The sequence below is a fragment of the Rhinolophus sinicus genome, chromosome 16 (genome assembly GCF_057876585.1).
Source record: "Rhinolophus sinicus isolate RSI-liver-muscle chromosome 16, RSI-T2T, whole genome shotgun sequence".
Classification (NCBI taxonomy): Eukaryota; Metazoa; Chordata; class Mammalia; order Chiroptera; family Rhinolophidae; genus Rhinolophus; species Rhinolophus sinicus.
Genome location: NC_142516.1, coordinates 40,362,341 through 40,387,958, shown reverse-complemented (window position 1 = coordinate 40,387,958; position 25,618 = coordinate 40,362,341).

The following is a 25,618-nucleotide window of genomic DNA, read 5'->3' as shown; positions in this document are numbered from 1 at the left end:
CGTATAATAGACGGTAAAAAAAAAAAACCAACTTCACCATCCATTTCCTTTTATTATCAACTTATTAGTTAGAGATTAAACTAAGACTGTCTAACGCTTCTTAGCTACCACTTTCAGACTTCAAAATAAGCTATAAAAACCTAAAGAGCCATGTCCATGATTAATTGATTTTTGTATTTCCCATAGTGCTTATTACAGTCTTGACCTAGTACATACTCAGTAAGCTTTGTTTGAATTAATTCATGAAATAAACTTGTTTAAGAGGTTGTGAAGTTTCCCTGTTACTAAGAATGTTATGACTAAGAATGTTATGACAATTATTTTTGTGGTAGTAATTCTGGACTTCCCAGAATCTGCTTATTTCTAGCCTGCCCTAAATTAAATCCAGTTTCCTTTCCAGTTTTAATTCCAGTTGTCCATTAACAAGTAACAGCCCCTATGGTCTTAAAGTTTGTTCTTATTCTTTCAAGTTCCCAGCTTTTGACTCCTACTCCAAGATTCTGGTTTGGATTGACCAAAAACATTCCTAACGTCAGTCATCATCTAGTAGTTGGATGCTTTCCCCAATTGGTTCAGGCCTAGGACTCTAGGTGTTTTCTTGTGTTCTGCAAGCTTGGGGTACTCTGTTAGAAACCAGTATTTAAAAATGGCGAAAACTTTGTCTTGAAAAATAGCACCATGTTAGCAATCAGTGGTACAGTGTCTCTGAAATTCTGAATGAGACACCCTTTGAAACACAGGGGAAAAAAAGAAAATTTACAACACTATTCCAACTAAGAGTAATAATCAACCTACTGCAGCAGTGGAAATATCTACTTATAACAGTCTATAGACTCGAATCAACAAATCATTGGTGGCTCCTGCTGTATGGTTGCTATGGTGAGCGCCAGATAAAAAGTCTTGTCCTTGCCAAATAGCTTCAGTCAAAATCCCAGCAAGGGAACCCTAAGAAACCCACCTAAATGCCCCGAAAGAGAAGAACTCAGTTTTGCATACTTCCCATACCCAACCTCAGATTATTATTGCTTTGATCAAGTTCATTTGGTGTGCTCTTTTTCTCTCCTCTTTCCTCTGCCCCAGACATAAGTGGGTCAAAGTTGGAAGAAGAAATGGAGAGACGCTCTAGTCTAGGGCATTTGGGACCTAGGGAAAGGAAGAAGCTTTAAGTTGGATAAGAGTCCAGAGTTCTGAAATTATGCTGGATGGAAATTGTTAATTACAGAAATAAGATAGATCTTATGACTAAAAAGGCTTTTAAAAACTGCTTCTAGCCTGAGATTTTATCCAAGAATGGAGAAGAACAAACTCATAGAACAGGGTTACAAGAGCAAAAAGAGAAACAATAAAGTTGGTTTTGACTTTCAAGCTACCAAATCCAACTCATTAAAGAAAGATTTTGTAAATATTCACTGAATACCTTTTATATGCCAGACACTGGGTCTTCAGAGATGAACAAAACAAACAAGGTCACTACATTCATGACAATTACATTGTAGTGAGGGACTTAGACGGTAGAAAAATAAACAATGAAGATAACAGATAGCATTGATTTTATGTATAGAATAAAATTGGAGTGATATGATACAAAACTTATTAGGGGGCTGTTTTAGAGAGGGTGGTCAGTCAAGGCTCCTATGAGGATCTGAGATCAGAATGACAACAGGGGGCCAAGCATGCAAATTATCCTGAGTAAAATGCATCACCAGCAGAAAGCACACCTATGAAAAGATGTAAGATGGACACAAGCTGGGTGCAGAAAGGCAAAGGTGGGTTGAGCACCAAGGACTAGGGAGGCAGTAGGCTAGAATAAGATTGGAGAGGTTGGCAATGAGCAGAAAAACTAGAGAGCTCTGTAAGGCAGAGATAAAGACTTAGATTTTATCCTAAGTGTAATGAAAAGACATGGCAGGGTTAGAAACAGGGAATGATGTGATCTGGTTTACATTTTGCAAAGATCCCTCTGGGAGCTATATGGAGAATAGACAGTGGTCTAGAGAACTGGCTTCTTAGGCTCGAAGTCTATTGTTAAATTTCCAGGAATTTTGCAAACTCTGTTTCACATGGTCATTCTAGAAGTTGGCTATGGCAGGGGTATTAATACCATGGAAATTGGCAAATGCTTCCAGTCAAGGTTTTCCTTCCCCTGTTAAACATGTACCAACCCACTACTGAAAAGAGTGATAGGCAAGCAAATGCACCAGGAAGACCAGTCAGGAAGCTATTGCAGTTTTTTCTAGGAATGAGATGATGGTGGCTTGAGCCAGGAAGTTAGCTGTGAAAGTGTATTGATGTGTACTGATTGGGCTGTCTTCTTGTGATGGTGATACCAGGGGAGGTGAAGGATCAGGTGTAGGGATGAAGAGGAGCCATCAGGGATGCCTTGAACAATGATATCAAGAAGGGGAAGAGTGAATGAGAAACCGGTAGTTTGGTTGTGATGATGGTGAGGAGAGTCATGGAGCAAGGGTTCGTGTTTTGTGATGCTCATTGAATACACAAATGGATAATTATAATAAAAGTAAAGTAGCGGTTATTTTTGAGGGGAGGGAGGAGGATGTGATTGCAAAGGGAAACACAGAAGTTTCTGAGATTTTAGAAATGCTTAGAGTGACCTGTCCAGGCGTACATCGGAGATATTGCAGGTTTGGTTCCAGACCACTGTAATAAAGCGAATATCACAATAAAGCAAGTCACAGGAATGTTTTGGTTTCCCAGTGCATATAAAAGTTATGTTTACACTGTATTATAGTCTATTAAGTGTGCAATATCATGTCTAAAAAACAACGTACATACCTTTATTAAAAATAATGTATTGCTAAAAAGATGCTAACCATTATCTGAGCCTTCAGCTGTTCATAATCTTCTTGCTGGGGGACAGTCTTGCCTCAATGTTGATGGCTGCTGACTGATCAGGGTGGTGGTAGCTGGAGGTTGCTACTATATGGTATTGGCATAGAAGTAAACACTGAAAAATGGAGAGCCAGAAATACACTTTCACATATTTAGTTAACTAATATTTGACAAGTGAGCCAAGAATACTCAATAGGAAAGGATAAACTCTTCAATTAATGCTGTTGGAAAACTGGATGATCAACATGCAGAAAAATGAAATTAGACCCCCATCTTGCACCACTCAAAAAATTAACTCACAGTGGATTAAAGACTAAGCATAAGACTTGAAACTGTAATACTCCTAAAAGAAAATATAGGAAAATGACTCCTTGACATTGATCTTGGTGATGATTTTTTTAGATATGACACCAAAAAGCACAAACAATAGAATAAAAAATACATATGTGGGACTACATCAACTAAAAAGCTTCTGCACAGTAAAAGAAACAATCAACAAAATAAAAAGGCAACCTACTGAATGGAAGAAAATATTTGCAAACCACATCTGATAAGGGGTTAATATCCGAAATAGACAGGAAATTATACAACTCAATAGCAAAACACACACAATCCAATTAAAAACTGGCCAGAGAACATGAGTAGACATTTCTCTAAAGAATATATACAGATGGCCAAGAGGCATATAAAAAAATGCTCAACATCACTAATCATCAGGGAAACGCAAATCAAAACGAGAGATCACCTCACACCTGTCAGAATGCTATTATCAAAAAGACAAAAGGTAAGTACTGGCAAGGATGTGAAGAAAATGGAACATTTGTGCATTGCTGGTGGGGCAGCCACTATGGAAAAGAGTATGGAAGTTCCTAAAAAAAAATAAAAATGGAACTACAATATTATCCAACAATCCTACTTCTGGGTACATATCCAAAGGAAATTAAATCAGAAATTGGAAGAGATTTCTGTACTCCCATGTCCATTGTATCATTACTCGCAGTAGCCAACATATGGAAACAAAAGAGTCTGTCTATGGATGAATGCTTAACGAAAATGTGTCAGACAATTACATGGTGCAAAGTTTGTGAACTTAATTGTCTGATGGTGTGTGTGTGTAATACATATCTTATATACATATACATAAATAATATATATTAATAAATGCATATACGTATTATTGAGGTCAGAGTTATTACACTTGCCTTACATAATTCCCCAAGAAGTTGAAGTCGTTCTTCCACATGGTTCTACTAAGCTGCAGTAGCTCCACTATCTCTTGAACTCTTTACATCCAATACAACACTTTACTACACCATTTCCCAGTGCACAGAACTCCTTTACTTTGTCAGTCCGCAAATTTCTTCCATTTTCTTCTCCAGGATTTATGACCTTTTTTTCGTTCAAATGGACAAATAGAGAGACATACTGAATTGATTATTTATAATTGCAGTTATTTCCAATAAGTTGGAAACTCCCTTTAAGATGATTCCAAGCTGACTTTCTCTTCTGCAAAGCCCATCACTGGTCCATGGGAAAAACTTGTCTTTCTGCTTGGCTACCTATAGCTTTTATGGTACCTTTCTCTGAACTAGAAAAAACGTCACCCTTCTGGAAAGATGCATCTTTGCAGAGCACATGACTTGGAAAGTCACCAGTGACATAGTGCAAAAAAAAAAAAAAAAAAAAAATGCACCCCATTGTGGGAAGATGTGGCCCCACTCTTGTGAATCAGAAAGAGGGTGTATTTCAACCTCTATTTGCCACCTCCGCCAAGCACCCTTATGCAACACACACACCGTGCAACCTTCTGCATGGAAGTCCTGGTAAAGGCCAGTGCAACTCCTCTCCTTACTCTATTGTCAAGGTCAGAGTGGCTAGCTAGCCACAGACATCCACCTTTGGACTCTTGCCGGTGTGAATCTGGCATCAGTCTCTGTGTTATCCATACTCCTCAGACATAAATCAAGTTCTCCAAGCACTTTCATCTATCTCACTCTGCTTCTTCTGAAAGATTGGGGTTTCTTCTCCTTTCTGTGAGGTAGGGTATACCACTGCTATCCAACAACTCTGTCTCTCTCAGAAAAGAAAAAATTTCCACAGTCAGACCCTATAATATTAACCCTTTTATATCCTTGAGGTAGGGCTATGCTCATCAAACTCTGTTGGCCACTTCCTTTGCAAGTTGAGCTCAGATGGTCAGTACCTCACTTTGGAATGTGGAAATAGTTGTCACTTAGTGGTTTGTCCCCAGTCTTTTGTGATCTAAATCAAAAAGAAGTTAAAAAAAAAACAACTCAATTTTTATATCCTTTCACATTCATAAAATTCCATATTCATGTTGCTTCCAAAAAATGCAGAATTCTATCTCTCAGTTACATTCAACCAGTTCAAATATTTGAAGACAGCTGTTAGGTGGTCTATACCAACTACTCTGCTTTCCATCGTCTGTTCCTCAAAAATGGCAGTGACTCTCAGACCTTTCCCTATTTTATTTCCTCTTTTGGTCATATTCTAATTTGCCATGGTCCTTAAAATGTTGACCTATAATTGAATATAATACTCCAGATGTGGCTTGGTGAGAATATAGAAAGACGATTACTTCCCATAAACCAGAAATTACACTTTTATTAATGCAGTCTAAGATCCTTGGCTTTTTAGCAGCCACATCACACTGAATTACAGAGTTGACTGTAATTCAGAATAATATCCAATTTAAAGCAAGTGCTATTCCCCTGCCAACTGAACAGAGTTTCCCATTTTAATGGAGCATTTAAGTGAAAATGAGGTTAATATGTGACCAGAAGTGACATTAGCCCACCAAAGCACGTTGTGCTCCTAAATTGGTTGACTAATAAGTGTCACAAATCAGCTCAAGTGAAACTGGAAGTGTCAACTACCCTGACTAGTTGTCAACTGGAGGAGAAATTGGGGTGTTGGTGGTAATAAACAAGTCATTTTGTCGGAGTTATTCATAGGTATTTTGTCTGAAGGAATAGGCTTATTTATAATGTTATACAGCTTGCTCTCTTTAGATTTTAATGTGGTATTTAAAATCAACTCCCTTTAATTTCTAAAGTCAACATGTCTCTGATTTTAAAATACTTGTTCATTGTAGAAATTTGGAAAATATGGCAAAGTTTAAAGAAGAAAAATTAACCTACATCCACAGAGATAACTACTGTTAAGGTTTGCTTAGTGTCAATGCTTTTTCATTTGAAATTGCTTTAGCAAAAGAGATCAGTTGCTTGAATTAACACAGCTTTATAATAGTCATCTTTAATAGCCAAAGATAAATGCCACTGAGTTTCGTCAGCCAGAAAATACTTCCCTGAATAATGCTCATGGTGGACATAACTAATAACTCATTATACAAGAATTAGAGAAATCTGATCCATAATTTATATCTATTAGATAGAACCATAGGACACTGCCACATTTGTAAGTAAAAACAAAAAAAGGGATTGAATATTGGCAATATAATATGGTCCAGTATAGCAAATTTGTGGCAATCTTGCAAGAGTTTCTTGAGTTTTGTAAATGTCTTAAGACATTTCTTCTATATATGATATAAGTAGCTCTATTTGGCAGGAGAGTGGCAGTGACTGGCAGCATACAAGCTGTCCACACCTATGTTTCTCAATGAATAAAACACAAAGACTGAAAAGGTCAAAACTTGAGCATAGATGTTGATGTGGTAACCATATTTTAATATATTTGTAATGCATTTGGTAATTGTGGTCCTAGGTAATATAGTTCTAAGTTTTGATTTTGTAGTCTATTTCTAATACAGATACTGCCGACCAGGAACCACAGATTAATGCCCTCAGGAGGGTCCAAATAATATAGGAGTTTCTTCAGACCCACTCTTTCAAATTTTAAGGAAACCCCAGGCCTACCTATATGTCCATGCAAACACATTTTCAAATAGGGTGAATATAGCTTCCCTCTCTTGATCCCAATAAACGTAGCATAAATTTAATTGCTGATACCATTCTTCCATGTGTGCAGCACTTGAGTGAAATAGAGATACATTTTTTTTGTTGTGATTATTGCTTCATGATCAACTGTTCAATTGAATTAGACTTCATTTTCCATTTTCCTTGCCTTTCAAGGTATAATTAAAGACTGACATCAAATCTCACTCGCATTCTCATCAATAATTTCCACTTAACCACTTTTAAGAAGGCAGTCAGCCTTTGGGCTCAGACAAAGAGGCTACAATTCACAACTTACTGTTTAGATAACCCTTATAAGCAATCCCTGGTCAATAATTTAAACCAATGTCCAACTCTGTATAAGGAGGAAGGAATTAACTTTTCATGCTCTCATAGCAATATTTTATCTATGTAATATAAATCATATGTAATGTAAATCTATGTAATGTAAACCAAAAACATAACAAGATGAACAGATTTTTCTGTCTGCACATGGGTGAAGTGGACAGTCTAAGAAAAGAAAAATCAGTCATTTCCCTTATATTATGCTAGAAACAGAATAGCCATGCTGTGGTTGAACTGAGAAAGCAGCTTGTTAGGCTGGTATTGGAAACAGAGAGGTCAGAGGCAGCACCAGGTAGCTGTAGTGATGGCCAAGAAGCAGGTTACATGGAAAGTAAATGGCAGGCAAGCTATTATTTTAAGATTGCTTTATTACTTACAATAAAAAATATTATTCTATTTATTACCTCCATTAATCCCCTCAACAACTCTGAGTGGTATTATACCTGCTTTATACAAAAGAAACTGAAGTTATGAGAAATTATTGGGTGCTGGACTGTGGAGCCAGAATTTGAATTCAGAACTTCTGAATCTGTGATCTGTGCTAACCTACAGCTGTTGAAATGGTTGTGAGTATTCTCCTCCATTCTCATAGAAAGCCAGGTGGGAAAGTATATTTAAGACCAGTGGTGGAGAGGTATGTCTCCCTTCTGTGTATTGGATATCACAGAGTTGATAATCTTTTACAAATAACGGTAAAGCCAAATTTAATGTCACACTTCAGTCAGCAATGAAGTCAGCATGATGTTTGACAAGTTAAGTGTAAACTTATTATCAGGCAGGATACAGTTTTTTTACCATGATGATACATTTCTAATGTTAATTTTTTGGAAATCATAAAATAAGTATATGTTCATTTTTCTCTTTTTGAACAGACTCCAAATAGTACAGAAGAATATAAAATGTAAACTAAATTATATCCCCATGCCCCTTCACTCTCATGCTCATTTCTATTCCTAAACTGTCATCATTTTAACTATATCTTATTTCAGTTAATCTGGTACTTATCACAATACTTTAAATAATAGGCTCACATTTAACTCTACTTTTTGATTTATACATTTACAATTTTTCTTTAAATTATAAAAAATGAGCAATGAAACCCACATTTACTAACTCCCTCATAGCCTCCATTCCTTACCTTTGCTTTTATAATAAAAATTAGAATACGTTACATAATATAGTAATTATTATCTGTTAATTATCATAATTATAATTAATAGCAATGTTATGTATTAAATATTATATATTAAGTATATAATATATAGCTATTATATATAATATAGTAATTACTGTTTTTTTATTTAGATAGCTTTGCAACTATAAATAATACAGCCGATTAAATACTCATATATAAGACTGAAATACTACAAAATTTGACAGAGTTTTTGTACATGGGTAGGGCGAGTGAATGGAAAATTTTGCTTTAGGATAAAGGGGAAGATACAGGCTTTCTTTATATGGGAGGACTTGCCATAAAGCTAGCTCCAATTTATTGCATTAAAATTTAAAAAAATTGTTAGCATAGGTAAACATAGGAAGTGTATAAGCTTCTGCAGCATAGGTATACATAGGAAGTACAAGCTTCTGTAGGGGAGCAAAATGTGCCATTCTGAAATGTGCCTCTTTGACACGAGGACTGTTTTAGGCTGATTATTCTTAAGAAACAGATAACTCAGGACGTTTTTCTTTTTACCTTCTCCTTAACTGCTAGAAGAAGTTAAATAGAGGGCTGGTTCCCAGAAGAGATCTATCTATCTCCAGAGATAATTACAAATATGAGGGAGGTGTGGTGGACTGAGGATAGGGGGCCGGGCAGGATTTAACAAGGCTGCCTTTTCAAAGTCCGCTCTGTGTCCCTTTGTCTCTGAATGGCATGGCAAACATGTGTTTCCCAAAAGTTTGCTCCTCCCATCTTCCTGGAAATTGTCTTCCTCCTTTTTGAAGTCCCAGACCCTATCCCATTCCTTAACTCAGAATGGCATATAAGCCTCAATTGCTTGACTTGTCCTTGGATCTCATATTCTTATGGAGTCTCCGTATGTATGAAATTAAACGTTTTATTTTCCTCCTGGTAATCTGTTTTATGTTAATTTGATTATTAGACCAGCCAAAGAACCGAGAAGGGTAGGAGGAAAAATTTTTCCTTCTGGTACTTCAGTATTTGATGATTAATGTGGGAATATTTTGTATGTTATGTCTTGTTGGTAGAAGTAGAATTTATTAAATCAGTAGACTTAGACAAACATTCCCTGGTTAAGAAGAAGAAAACATTTTGGTCAGAAAGATACTTGATTCGGAAACGATAAAGGGGAAGAGGCAATTCTTGGGGTTATGAGAAAGGGGAATGGGGAGGTAGGTAGTTCAGTGTGTTTGGGAAGGCAATAATCAAAATGCCATGACAGAGATTCCAAACTCAAGGTAAAAGGGAAGACAGTGAGTCTGTGAGCTCCCAAGCATGTTTTGGCATGTTTTCTGTCTTTTTCCCACCTGCATATTTTTGAACAGTATAGCTAAACCAATTACTTTGGAATCAACTTTGACTTGTATGTATAACTCACTTACTCTGTGAAGGAAACATGGAAATGAGAAATTGTGGGGATCATTGTCCTGAAGGTTTCTGAGAATTAAGAGTGGGTTCCTAGAAATCATGCAGGAATTGATTGCTCTCCCTCAGATAAATTAAACACACACACACACACACACACACACACACACACACAGCAAACAAACTAATATCTTATGACTAACTGCACTGAGAGTAATGAGTTCTGATGAAGAGTCAAGAGTTTATTCTTCTCTCACTGTCTTTTCTAGCTTCATCAGATAGAGTTATCATATAAGATTTTGGTTAGGGATATCTCTCTCTCTTGAAACAGATACATGACTTTGTTACTGGAAGCAAAGTTAATCCTTATAATCAACACAGATTTAGAGATCCATAGACACTACATTTGATCATTAAGAAAAATTGAAGAGATTTCAATATAGAGTAATGTTTTTTTGCCCATGAAAACTCATCCTCCATGCAAGTTCTAAGGAATCTCACTTGTGTTTTTCCTCACTATCAACTACGCTCTGACACCAGATGTATGGATATTCCACACACTAAGCAATTCTACAACACCAGCTGGGTGTCCTACAGTTTAACTCAATTCTGGTACTATCTACCCGGAGTTGACATCAGATCCAATAGGTTAACAGCTTAGTCTCACAAGCCTGCACCACTCCCCATTTCAGATGCCAATTACAAGTCTGGGTTGTTACCTGTGCTTTTGACTGACTGGCTGTGAATTAGAGGTTCATACAACCCCCTTTTTTAATTCAATTAATTTGTTAGAGTGGCTCACAGAACTTAGGGAAAAAAGTTTACTTAGTAGATTACTGATTTATTATAAAAGAATAAATTCAGACTCAGTCAGATAGAAGAGATATACTCGTATAAGGCAAGGTATGTAGGAAAGGGCATGGAGCTTTCATGTCTGCCCTCTCCAGGTGTATCACCCTCCCTACATCTCCACAGTTCACCAACTCAGAAGCTCTCTGAATCCTGTAGTTCAGGGATTTTTTGGAGGCTTTGTTAAGTAAGCACATTTGATTAAATCAGTGGCCATCGGTGATTAAATCAATATCTGGCTCCTTCTCCTCCACAGAGGTCCTGGTGGTTGTGTGGGGCTGAAATTTCCAACCCTCTAATCACAAGGTTGCTTCCCCTAGCAACCAGTCCCCACCCTTAGGGGCTTTTCAAAAGTCACCTCACAAACTAAATCAGGTATGTTTGGAAGGGTTTTGTTATGAATAACAAAAGATACACTTTTTACCTTTGTTACTGAAGCTATTTCAGGAATTTCGGGCTTTTGATAAAAGCCAAATATTTATCAAAAGATAACCCATATTGCTCTAATCATTTAGGAAATTACAAGGGTTTTGGAAGCTGTGAGCCAGGAAACTTTGGACAAAAACTAACATGTGTATTTCCTATTGTAAAACACAATACCACACAAGTGTTATAAACAAAAGTGAAATTAAAGATGAGACAAATTCCCATATTAAGATGAACTATTTTTCTAGATTTATAACCTATTGTTTCTTCTTTACCCAAATGTATATTAGTGCATTGAAGGGTGTATTTAAGAAGTCATACTTTTTGTTTTTTTTTTACAATCATCACTTTTAGGAAGAGAAGATATAAAAGTATTTTATTGCTAAGTACTGACATAAAATATATCACTTATAGTTCAACAGTTCTCCTCAAAATATGATTAATCCCCAAGAATTTCATAGTCTACAGTGTTCTAACTCATAGTTTTTGGATAGAATTCCAAGAAGTAGAAATTTCCAAAACCTATAATTATTAATAATTTTATATTCTACATTTGAAATATAATTTTATAAACATGACCAATAGAAAACAGTTACATAAAAATTACTTAATGTTACTATAAATTTTACATAAAAGTTTTATTTTCCTTTTCTTGCATTTATTAAAAATTTTCTTCTACCTATAATTTTTAACTGACTTAGAAATATAAGGAGGAATAGATAATATCTTTTAAGATATTCCACATACTATATTCCACTTCTAATTTAAGTATAATACATATCATTTATGTATAATTTTAAGATTCTTGAAATGACTATACAAAAAACATCACAAATAACCACAACTAAGTTAGAGATGTTTAGATTCATCCCGATTTTTAGCATATCATTCATATGTCAGCAGGCTTGTACGGCTGAGTGAGAGTTTTGGTCTATAAATGAGTGGTGGGTAGTGTTTTCCCACTGGGTATGGTATATAATCTCTATCTGTGTCATATGTTATACTCCACTGACTCTGCAGTATTGCCGTGACACGTATATCCTCCCAGTTTGATGACACATCAGATTAGCTGTTTACACAATTGTTTTTGATAATGATGTCCTGAATACATTTCAGGCTTTAGGGTAACTCTCATGGATGTACTTTCTCATTCTTTCCATTGTTAAAGTTTCTTTCATCTAATTTTTAAACAGTCCTCTAACATTTCCTAGACTATCCACTATCATGCATTCATCATTTTATCATTAATTAATAGAAATAAGTGTGAACATTAGTTAAGTACCTGGTTGTTATTAGTACTATATTAGTTGATGTGCAAAACTTCTGGCTATTAGGAGCTTTTATAAATATGAGCGATAATACTTACATGGGGGCATTTTCAAGAACATTTAAATAGCCAAATAAAATAATAACACTTAAGCGGTGACATGAGGGTCTGTATATATTGCAAACACCAGTCTGAGTAAGTCCACTTGGATATGGGGCAAAAGGAAGGCATAACTAGGCGACTAGATAATAAAGTTTCAATTGTAGAATAGGGATTCTAGAGGAGTTTAGTTAAGAAGAGCTGCATTTGTTCAACACCTATTGTCCAGTCCCATGTATAGTTCTGAAAGAATCACAGCAAAGGAAATAAATTTATGATATGCAAAAGTTTAGAATTCATTGACTTTCCTTTGCTCTATACAGGAAACAGAACTTAACTTGAAAAAATATATTTGGGGATGTGGTAAGTATAAAAGTAGCAGAGCGGCAGCACAGTCTCATGCATATGGTCATAGCAGTTTAAAGGCTGCGTGACTGACTGACCGAATGAATGAATGGATGAGATGCTCCTGAAATGAATGAGTATGAAGAAGAGTGTTAAGAAGTTCATGAGTTGAGTAGAGGTGGCTCCTATGGGTAGGAAGTCTATAATTCAGATATTTTGGGTGGACATAACTTCAAGTGATCGTGTTTGAATTTAATGTTTTCAAAGTCAAAAGTACTGCCCGTTTAATTTTTTTTTTTTAAGGAAAAAAAAAAAGTCTTATTAAAATACGTGTCCTGATTTGGGAGGGCCATACTTAATCAGTGTATATTTTAATAACTAACTGATGGGTTTTAAGGTGCTTGGGTTCTGCACATTTCCTCCCAAACAACATAAACTACCAAAGATGAACTTCTCCAAGAATATATTGTACTCTAAATATATAATATTTGAAATGAGAGGATTTATGAGTGGTTTTATATTTGCTGTTTTAGCATGGCCTTTCCTCTTTTGCTTATTTTTTTTCCCTTTCCATAACAGATCGGTACATTTTACCTGTGTAATAAAGCAATTTTGTGAAAATAAGTCTCCAATCCTGATTTATTTGAATAGTTTGTGTCAATGACAGATAATTCACAAGCTCTGTCTGCCATTTGTCTGCCAAGGGGGTCTCAAAGGCTAGCTAGAATATAGTTGTATCTAATGCTCCTCTTTACGTCATCCCCAGAGAGTCTTCATTCAGCTGGTCTGTGAAATGCTAGTGCATTTAGGAACAGGAACTTATTTAAAAGAGGGACACAGAGGAAGAGAGAGGAGGAGAGAAAGGAGAAGAGTGAGAAAGAGAACAGGAGAGCAGTAGAATAAAAGCAAGGGAGAATTTTACTTTGGCCTGGTGGGAACAAATTTTTGTTGTGCATGTAAGAGGTAGGTGTTTCCTATCAGAACAAAATAAACAATAATGATGTGTTAACAAAAGGTCCCAATTTATTAAAGGAAATGTGGTGATTTTCTCAAATGAGGTAGAAACTCACAGGAGGAAGCTCTATAAACACTCTCAATGTGTGGCTTAACAGCTGTCTTTTGCTGCCACTACATTGTTAATATGGTGGGAAAAGATGGAGAGCAGCATTGTAGTTCGCTTCATTTATCTCCTTTTAACACACACACACCACCACCATCACCACCACCTCCGCCACCATCAGGCAAATATTTTAATGATTAACTCTTTAGACCTTCATTTGAGACAGATTTTCAAAAATAGTAATAAAAGGTGCCAGCGTAAACCACAGTTCTGACTGGCTTTTATTTCCTGTCCATCATCTCAAACTGTCTTGTTTGCCTCCCTGAATCCTGATCAGGCACCATTACTGCACTCAGTGTCCACAGCACTCTTGTGAAGGAAAAATTAATTCTGAATCACTGGCCCCACAACTGCTTGTTCCTCACATTATCTGTCAGGAAAATAAGCAGACAATAGCCAGCTAAGTGGATTTCTGTTAGCTGCCATTCAAAGGAAAAGGGACAGGTGGTCAATGGGGCTTCTTTCTTTCCTCAACTGCTATTAAACAATACATACAGGAGGAGTTTAATTGCCTGCACCCACCTGCACCTTTGTCATTTCTTGGTTTTATTTGTTTTAATGAAAATATTAAGTGCACTCTAGGAATAGAGGCTAAGTGACATTTTGATTGAAATATACAGGGAAATGTATAATGGAAGCAGGCACTACTACAGTTTTAATAGAAACTGAAAGAAATAACATCAGAACAACATTGTGCTATTGTCATGCATATAGCTAGTCCTGAAAAAGGTAATTGGGGACCGGAAAAAATGGTTGCAAAAAAAGCCTTTCACCTTAGCTACCTGACTTTTTTTTCCCTAGAAGGAAAAAGTGGCCAGGCTTTGACGTATTTTCTTTTATTAGATAACCCTTAGGTAGCATCCATGGTCAAGTATGCTTTAGACTCCCTTTCTGCTTCTCTGGAGTCAAAACTCATTAGAGTTTTTAGAGAAAACTTGGCTTCATTGACAAGAATACGAAATGAAAACAATGATTCATTGCAGCTGACCAGGTAGAACAGGGCCTAGTGACCTCTTTCATCAGCCAGCAAGGGCTTGTGTTTGCCTGAACCCATTTCCTAGACTTCAACAGAGAAAAAAACAAAAAAGTCAAAGTAAAAATTGTGCTTTGAATCATTCGTAGTATATATAATGGCTTAATTTTTGCTATATTTCAATCTTTTTTCACTAGAAGAATTGCTTGTAATGTAATAAATGCAAAATAAAGTAAAAAATAACCATCATTCCCAACAAACATATGTACATACAAGTACACACACAAATTACTGTCTAGACTTTAAACTGCGAGTGTAGAAAGTTAAAGATCTCATAAATTTTACATCCTTATATTTAAAGTTAGAATATTTATTTTTCAGTGAGCATTGAGTGGAAGAAGATAACAATTTGTCCTTCATTATGGTTTCTAAATATATATAGCCATGTAAATGAGTAAATTGCATACTTTTTCTTCAGTGAGAAGTTCTCCGTTCAACCATGTTAGTAAACAAGAAATGTTTATAATATATTGCAATGCTAAAGGATCAAATAGAAACCCGACAGGATATGTGTCACACACTTGTGCATACATGTAATTGTCCCAAGTATTTTTTGCCCAATGCACAAGCAGATACATGATTTCATTCATTCTTTCATTCATTGGCTCATTCATTAATCCATCCATCCATACATTGTATGTTTTCGGCTATAAGTTGTAGAATAGTCCACTAAAATTGTCCTAAGAAATAAATGTCATTGTTAACTCATAACAAGAAACCCTGAGGAACGGTAGTTCTATGTTTGGTGCAATTACTTAATCAAGTCATCAGAAAAAAACAGGTTCTTTTCATATTTCTTTTCATTCATTATATGCCCATTGGTTTTTATTTCTATGCCTGCCTCTGTTGGCTGCAAATTGGCTATGAGTTTCACATTTTTAGAAGATAATATTCAAAGGCAGGAAATCTGAGAATCTCTCATTATTTTGGAAGAAAATCCAAGAAACCCCAGGTTCCATTGGAAGCAGTAGGTCATAGATCTTCCCCTTAACCAATTCCTGAAAAATGAGGCTTGGAAGTTCCATTACTAGCTTAGACCACCCATGATTTTGCCTGGGCCAGTGGTATGCTGGTAAATATTTAATAATCTGCTCTCTGGAGAGAGAGAGAAAAAAGCAAGCACTGATTATGCATTGGCTGATTTCCATGGTGCAAGCACTTTCATCTGGCTGATTTCAAGCTACCAACATGACTTTGCTAAGGCAAAGTTATGAAAAGATGTGCATAATTGGCTCCCACAAAGCAATGTGAACTATCTCCGGCACCCCACTAGAATGGCTTCATATTCCCTGAGCCTAATGCTACCCAAATCCCCAGCTCAAGTGGGATTATTTTAGAAGGAAATTGGCATATAACCTGGAATGTCTGCCACATTCATTTCTTCATTCATTTAACACATAATTTTGAAGCCCCCTAGGTGTCAAACATCATGGATAAGTACTAGACACCTTTGAGGGAACTACTTTGTCTACGCCGCTTAATCAGAGAGTCTACAATTCCTACTGATTGGACAGTAAGCAATGTACCATATGATGGCTTCCCCTGACTCCCCTTCATCCCCCCATTTTAATTTACCTGAAGTACAAGCTGATGATAGGGGTTGGCTGAGAGGACTTATACAAATCAGACTTTTGAAGTTCTTTATCAGTGTTTAATATTGGACCTAGTAGGTTTTGCTCAATTAAATCAAGCTGTCTTTATGCAATATAAATAATCCATTGAATGTGATAAAAAAGGGGGAATGAATGGAGCTGATCCTCTGTGAGCAGAAAAATAAGAAACATGATGGGGTCAGAGATATATAAAAAGAGTGATCCCAATTCTTGCCTTTTGGTTCTAATCCACCTGAGGCCCATCTGTACTTTCCTCTTTGTCCTTGAATAAAGCCTTAAAATACATCCTTGTGGGCCACCATTTTATTTTCTCCATTGATTAGAGTTTTTTGAATAATTATTTTTATTATCTCAAATGAGTTCTCATTCCATTTGATTACTATTTGTAAACAAAATAGTTTTAACTGGAATCAAACACAACAGTGAGTATGAAACTATACCTGCCAGTGAGCCCATGATCTTACAGTGGAGATACGGAAATAAACCAATAGGCAATGGCTTTGCAGTGTGAAAATGCTTCACTTAAAGTACACAACATAGTGGGGGCACGTTGGAGGAACACTTTTTGCCCAGTCTTTAGTGGGCAAGAGAAGGTGATAAAGAGTTTCGGAACCATCTTAAATTGTTGTGCCATCAGAAAAATCCTTGTTCACTCTAATTATAAGATTATGTTTTCAGGTATAACATTTTTGGTCATAACTCTATCCCTAGTCTTTCCAGATTCCAGATTCTAAGAACTCTTGTTTATTGGACCAGAGAGTATAACCAAGTGTCAAGGCAGAAACTCCCCCTAATAAAGAAAGAGAAAGGTATGTCTCACACACACAGAACACATTTTTGTAGAGGGCATTAAGGAATGCATGTGGCATCACTATTTTCTCTAAGTAGTTCTGAAGAATTAGGCTGTTCAAGCACAATAAAAAAAAAAAGATAACAGGAAAAAAATTGGAAAATATTGTTGAAAACACCTTTCTTCTGAAGTGTGATTTAGAATATGGCTCCATAACCACAGTTCTCTGTTTGAAGAATTTTGGCACTTGATTAAGTTCTTCCAGTGAATGCTGGGTAATAGACAGTCTATTGTGGAGGCATGTTTCTAGGGAAAATACAAAAAGAATCAGTTATGTATTTCATGCAAACCCTTCCTCTTCCTTCATTATTGGCCTTTCTTCCTGGCTCAATTCCAGTGTATGCAATTACACCCTGATTATCTGAAGCTCACCCTGCTGTCACTTCAATTGGTTAAGGTGTTCTTCTTTACCTCTCTTTCAGCAGTCTGCAAAGTGTTTGTAGGGACTGCTATTACATTTACTGCATCTTCTGTTGTCACTGAAACCATCTCAGGGCTACATATTAATAGCACAGACTACCAGGATTAGATGGTAGAAATCATACAAGTGCGTTAAAAAATGTCTTTGTCTTTCAATGAAAGAGTTAGAAAATATATCAGTATGAGCATTAAAGGTGTGTTCCATCAGCCACTATGCATTCAGATCTGTGGTAAAAAGCAACGCTTTATAAAATGTCTTTAATGATTTATAATTGTCAAAATCATTAAAGCTGTGTTTCTTAAGTGTGGTCCATGGATCTCTGATACTAGGACCCTAAGAATGTTAAAGATTTCTGTGGTCCATTTCAGACCTCCTGAATCACAATATCTGAGGTTGTGGTCAGACATCTGAATTTTTAACAAGAAACCTTATATCCCTTACTTTTATTTTTTCTTTGGGCACTCCTTACTACACAACCATTTCCCTTGAACTGTTGAAATAATTCTTGAATCAGTTAGAAGAGGCTAAGTTATAACACATGAAAAAATAAACACCTAAACATCAGTGGCTTAAAAGAGCAACATTTTATTTCTCATTCATGCTACATGCCCATTGTAGGTTAGCTGATGGCTGTGCAACATGTCATCTTTCCTCAAAGATATAGACTATCAGAACTACCACCATCTTAAACATTGTAAGTCACATTTGCAGAGGGAAAGACGGTTCTGGAGGGTCTCCCTCAGCAATTGAAGAATCTTTCTGGAAGTGATTCATTCCAGAACTCAAATTATCTAGACCCAGGAAATAAATCCTACCCTATTCCAGGGAAGGAGAGAGGAAGAAATAGTCTTTGAAGAGTATTGATGACTATGGTGCACAAACTTGGAAACGTTCCCTTAGGCAAGACCTCCAAGCAGAAAGAAGATCACACATTCTTGTTTCTTACTTTTTACTTTCCTTTCTTCACAGAGCAAATAAAGTCCAAATACTGCAAATTATACTATAGGCTATAGAGAATACAGTCAGTGTTCATTATTCATGGTACTTCTATTATACAATGTTGCTGGGAACATTAAGTTCATAAATACTAAAACATTGCTCCTAGAAGAAGTTAAGGTTAGATCTTGTGAACCTCTAGTCATAACATTTGTGTCAACCAATCAATGTATAACCTTATTTTTGTGTGTGATTCCATTTCAAGACATAGTTAATACATATTATTGATATATTAATGTTGAACTCATGGCCAACAGTACTATAACTCATGTATGAACAAAACTTATATAACACATGTATTTTCTCCATAAGGCATATTACAGTTTTCTGGTGCTTAGGAACTCTAGACGGCACCTCAGCACTATGCTTGGGGGACATTTTAAACAGTGAAATCACCAACAAGAAGTACCTATATGAGAAAAATTTGGCACTAAATGGACTGCAAAAAGATCATGTCTACACACCTGTTAAAATGGACAAAATTCAGAACACCAACAACAAACGCTAGTGAGTATGTGGAGCAACAAGAACTCTCATTCATTGTTGCTGGTGTGCAAAATGGTACCGCCACTTTGGAAGACAACTTGGCAGTTTCTAACAAAACTAAACATAATTTACCATATGATCCAGATCCATGCTTCTTAGTATTTCCCCAAAGGAGTTGAAAACTTATGTCCAACACAGATATTTACAGAAGTTTTCTTAATAATTACCCAAATGTGGAGGGAACGAAGATGTCCATCAGTAGTTGAATAGAGAAATAAACTGTGGTATATCTAAACAGGTGAGATGTTACTCAACACTAAAAAGAAATGAGCTATCAAGTGATTAAAAGACATGGAGACACTTAAATGCATATTACTAAGTGAAAGAAGCCAATCTGAAAAGGCTACAAACTATATAAGTCTAACTACATGACATTCTAAAAAAGGCAAAACTCTGGAGAGTTTGCCAGGAGTTAGAGGAGAGAGAAGGATGAATAAGCAGAGCACAGAGGAATTTTAGGACAGTGAAAGTAATCTATACGATACTATAATTGTGGACACAGGCCATTATAAATTTGTCCAAACCCATAGAATATGCATCACCAAGAGTGACACCCAATGTAAACTATGGACTCTTAGTGGTAATGATGTGTCCGTGCAGGTTCATCTGTTGTAGCTAATGTGCCACTCTAGTGGGAGATGTTGGTAATGGAGGAATCTATGTATGTATGAGAGGGCAAAGAATGGATGGGAACTCTCTGTACCTTCCCCTCAAATTTTCTGTAAATTTAGAACTGCTCTTGAAAATAAAGACTGTGGTTTTTTTTTTTTTTTTTTTGGGGGGGGGGTGGAGAAGACGTCTTTACAATGTGAGAGCTCAAACAAGAAGGCAGAGCAGTGCCTTGTTCAACCTCAGCTGGGAATGTGTGCATTGGGCAACTCAAATTTTTTGCCACTCTGCACATATCCACAAATGATCAAGGAAGTGCTGTGAGTATTGATTTTAGGCTTACAAATAAATTTTAGAGACTAGGCGAATGTACAAAATATGGAATCCATGAATAATAATAATCGACTATATAACTCAGCTTTATTCTATGTAATTCTGCCGCGATTCTTGACTTGTAACATGTATTTGGCTTATAGTAGGTTATATCTACCATTCCTATGATTTTAATATGAGAAACGAAATTTCTATTTCCTTGTAAGATCTCAATGTTGATTATCGGACAGATCTGCTTTGAAGTACCAGTTCTGCCCCTTATTTGCTATATGTCCTTAGACAAGTTGTTTAACCTTTTTGAACTTTAGATTTATCATCTGTAAGTGGGAGGAAATGATACTTAACCCTGCATAATCATTGTAAAAGTAAAGAGATGATGAATATAAAACAGCTACCACCCTACCTGGCCCATTGTAGGAGTTGATGGGTAACTACTATAATACCTATTACAAAGGCCACCAAAGAAAAGTAAATGGGTCCTGTGAGTTTGACATAGGCACAAATGAGAGCTTGTTTATGTAAAAATTCATTCTTCCAAGCATTCATTCACTTATTCATTCATAATTTTAATATTTACTGAAGACCTACAAAATTCCAGACATTGTGCAGGTGCTGAAAATGCAAAAACTAACATTGAATTGACTAGGTGATATGTAAGTAAATCATATAAAATCAAAATATGTGTTTGGTTGAAAGCAGCACAGATTTTCAAGACTAGGGGTGGCTTCACAAAGAAGATGATTGCTACGCTAAATCTTAAGAAGGTATAAGAATTTATCACATGAAGAAAATCACTAACATTTCAGGTAGAGAAATTTGCTTGTACAAAAGACTTGAAATGAGAAAGAATATGGCACATTTTGAGAACACCAAGAATTTTAACATCATGCAAACGAAGGGTTGAGTATTAAAAGAAGGTGGACATATGTGTAAGAAGAGACCAAATCAGTTTTGCTGAACATTTTAAAACTTATTCTGAGCTCAATGAAAAGCCAAAGAAAAGTGTTAAAACAAGGATTGATATAATTCAACTGTCATTTATTTCAATCACTTGGTCACTGATATGGAAGACAGTTTGGAAGAGCAATACTGGGGGAAGGGAGAGAATTTATGAGGTTATTACGCTAGTTTATTGTGGAGGGGTTGGACACTAATCAGTGGTGTGGAAATAAATGCAGATTCACCCAAACAAGAACAAGCAAAGGCTTTTTATTCAGAACTTGCTATACCAAGGGAGTTAGCCACCATCACTTGCATTTGGCAAAGACTCAAAGGCAGGAAGAGGAGTGGAAAAGCTTGATAGTGGAAAGAAATGGAAAGCCTTAGGTATGCCCAGATTGGAGGCAGTTGACATTCAAAAGCCATAAGCAACTAACTAGAAATGGGACATACTGTGTGACTGGTTTGGGGTGCATATATGGCTTTCTCTGGTTGGTCCTTAGTTGGATGTGGGGGGAAATCAGAGAATACTTCAGTTATTAATCAAATCCTTGCTGTTTTGAGCCAGTGGTTACAGGAATGATTGTTTGACTTCCTGGACAGCTTGATAAAGACAGTAGTTAGACTTCTTGGACTTCTAGCTATAGGTAGGAGGTTAGCTTCCTGGGCTGATTGCTATAGACGGTGGATCAGAATTCCATTTTTCATACAGTCTGGCCATTGTCTGATTGTATATCCAGTCTCTCAGTGCATTCTAAGAAGATCATAAGTGATCACTGAAATAGAAAACTGATATTCAGACAGGATATGTGACTTGCCTGTGGTAACATACCCCAGAGTAAGATGGGACAAGAATGAAAAATTTCTTGGTGCTATCTACTGCAATAGCTAATTTTCAACACTGCATCTAAACTGACTAACAAATAGCTATGATAAAAGGTGGGAAGGTGACACAGAAAATTTCTATTCTACTTTAAGAGGAAAAGTAAATTAGATTAGTATATACCACCATGTTGTAGTTTTTCAGTAATCTCCATAAAAGGGAAAAATCTCCATTATCTGCAACTCAAAATATTACCTCCCATTCTGAAAACATGCTCCTTTTCATCAAGTGGCATTATGATTTTCCTGCTACTGTATACTTTACTCTTTATATTCTGCACAAACTTGAAACTAAAAGACTAAAGAGAAACAGTTTTTATTTGGATGAACTCTTTGAACCTGTATGTCTTATCTCAAGGAAAAGATACTTCTTTATTTATTGTATTTCTGCTATGTAAAGTATTTTTCTTTCTTATTGGATGAAAAAAAAAATGAACAATTTAATTTGAGACAATGGATTAAATGTCAGTAAAAGTTTCTGGATTTGATGCTGAGTAATACAGACCAATGTCTAATGATTCAAAAGCTATTGGCAGAGTGAGAAAGCCTGACAAAACTAGAGATAAACTAGAGCTAATAAGCATATCACTTTGGTCTTCCATGCTTGTCCCAAGCCCAGTAAGTAAAGACTGACAATATGAAAGTGCTTTTTTAAAAAAGGAGTGGGTTGGGGGATTAAAAGAAACTGCTAGTAAATTGTTTCAAAATGTCAAGAGCAAAATATTTCCAATGCCTCGAGTAGAGTTATTTTCACCCAGTCAGATACAGCAGTAGAGTGAAGAAGCTGCTTGCCTAGAACTAAGGCCTTTTGTGTGTACCACTACCTCTTAATTTTTTTAAACTCAGTCAGACCCCTTCCATGTTGTAGGCAAGTCGTACTTCAGTGAACACCTTCAAATACCTAATGACTGAAACCTTTTCACTTGCTAGCCCTTCAGCTTTGCTTGCCCTCACTAAAAAAGGTTGGAAGAAATGAGTTTAAGCACTAGAGCATTTCCAATCTCCTCCCCCTATAAACAGGGGCTTAAAAGGAAAACTATTTCAAGCAGGGAAAATTCTACTGTCATATGGGTTCACATTCCTCTTCAACCCTCTTTATGCCCCCAGAACTGACTACTTAGTGTCAAAACTGATGAGGAACTTTATTATGATCTTTGGGGGGGAATACCAACCTTAGACCACAGTATAGAACACAGACTAAAGTTTTATTAACTGACAATATGAAAATAATATACATAAGCATGTGGATCAAACACTTTTTAACTTGTTTTGCCGAAGTAGGCCGTTCAGAGAGTCAAAGAAGTAATGGTATCAAGATTTGATTTCTAGATAACCACATACCCCAAAATAAGATCTGCAGAAACTGCGGGGACTGCTAGCCACAGAAAACCCCCAGACTCCTACTTTCTGGGAAGAGAGAGAAGCAGCAAGGATGCAAACAACTGAAGAGTGGAACTGTCACATTATGTCAAGCTCATGAATCAGAGCGCTCCACTAATTAAAATACTTTAAAAGCTCCATGCCTTGCAGGGTAAGGTATACACTCTTTGCAAGGTGTGTCCACCCTTTCATGACTTGACCCAGGGCCACTTCTCCAGCTCCTTCTACTGCCAACCCGACTGCCCTCAGTGCTCCTCTGCAGCCGTAGGACATTTTAGCTGGCTCCTACCCTCTTCACACTTTGCCTGCCTAACCAACTTTTCTATTTCTCAAAACCTTGGGCCATTATTGTTTCTTCTATGATGGTGTAAAGCCTTCTACGATTTCCCTTTTTTTGTCCCAAGAGAATTGCATCTCTTCTTCCTTTGTTCTACCACCATTTCTTGTATTTACTCAATAATCTTTGCACTCAGTAATGTTTACTGCAAATATGCCTGTCTTCTCTCCCAGAGGGAGAGCCCCTTGAAAGCAATAAATGTATCTGTCATCACTCATATCTAGAGCCAAGCACATTCCCTGCTTAATAATTATTTACTGAATAAACGAATTAATATATGACAGTGTCCCAAAATTCTGCATCTGACCAATAGACTTAACATTTTCTTTTAAAAGATATACCCAATAACTCATTTGCCTTGTTAAAACATTGTAAAAAGGGCATCCATAAATATAACTAACACTTTTATCACATAGGTATTTGGTTTATATTAACATTTGGTTATTCTAATATCTGCACTCTTTTAGCTTCCTGTTAAGTTCAGTGATGTATTCTATTGTGAGTTCATACACCTTGAATGCTTATCTGTGGAAATCCTTTGAGACAAGATCTTAAGTGTGTGCCTCCAAAGAGGTTTGCTATTCAGTTATGATAGACACCTCAGGGCCATCAGCAACTCTGGCCAAACATAAACTAAATCTGGGATTTGTGGATTTTTCAGACTAGGGGTTATTCTAAATTCTGGCCTAAAATCCACATTTATGCAGGCGTAGGTTAATAATTCTCAGAGAATGAATTTCTTTTTCTTGGTTCTACCAGAGCAAAAATGACATAGGCATGTGGAATTTGGGAGGTCCCCCATACCACTCCCAGTTTTAATGATTTGCTAGAAGGACTCACAAAACTCAGAAAAGCTATTAAATTTGTGGTTACAGTTTATTATAACAAAAGGATACAGATTAAAATCAGCAAAAGGAAGTGGAACATAGGGCAGTGTGCAGGAGAGTTTTAGGCATGAGATTCTAGCTGTGTTCTCTCAGCAAAATCATACAGACAACACTTAGGGCTCCCGGCAATGATGTATGGCAATATACATGGAGTATTGTCCACCAGAGAAGTACACCAGAGCCTTGAGGTCGAGAGTTTTATTGAGGGTCAATCACATAGACATGGCTGATTATCTGTGTGGCTGACCTTAGTCTCTAGACTCACCAGGAGACAAGTTGCTCCTGCATGACCCAAGGCTATCACCATAAATTAAAGAGTTAAGATGGACTATCTGGTGTGGTCCATGAATATCAGGTAAACAAACACATTTTTATCAAACAGGACATTTCAAGTGCTTAGAGGCAATCACCCAGAAGCCAAGGGCAAGATTAACTCTTTATTGACTAGCATATATCCCTAATGGCTTCCTGTGTGGGTTCCCCACCCTGCATAGTTCACCCTTTAAAGTTGTGTGGCTTGAGAGGGTCTACACTTATTTGGGATCTCAAAATGAATCTTGCACCTTAGCTCATCTCATATTAAAACCTACGTTCTGGTCTACCTGCAATGGACACATCCCTCACACCAAACACTGGGTCCAGATTTCCCTCACCTCTGTGAATTTGTGATATCTTGTTATTTTTGGCTTCTGAAGAAATACCTTCCCATCCTGTCAGCCATGAATTAAATTAGATGTAATATTTTAATATCTAAAAATTTTAATTGTAATGATCTTTGAGTGGATTCTGTAAACATCTAGTGTTTCAAACTTTAGTCATGAAAATTATGGCATCTAGAGGTTAAATCTTGGAAATATTTTTTATCCTTGCATTTCCCATGGAGTCTGCTGGTGAAACTAGCTGTTTACTATCTATCTCACCTGAAACAGTCTCCTTTGGAGTAAAATTTCTATTAAGGTAGACCCTTAAGAAAATCCCTTGCATGGGGCTTGAGAGCCTCCTGACCTCAAT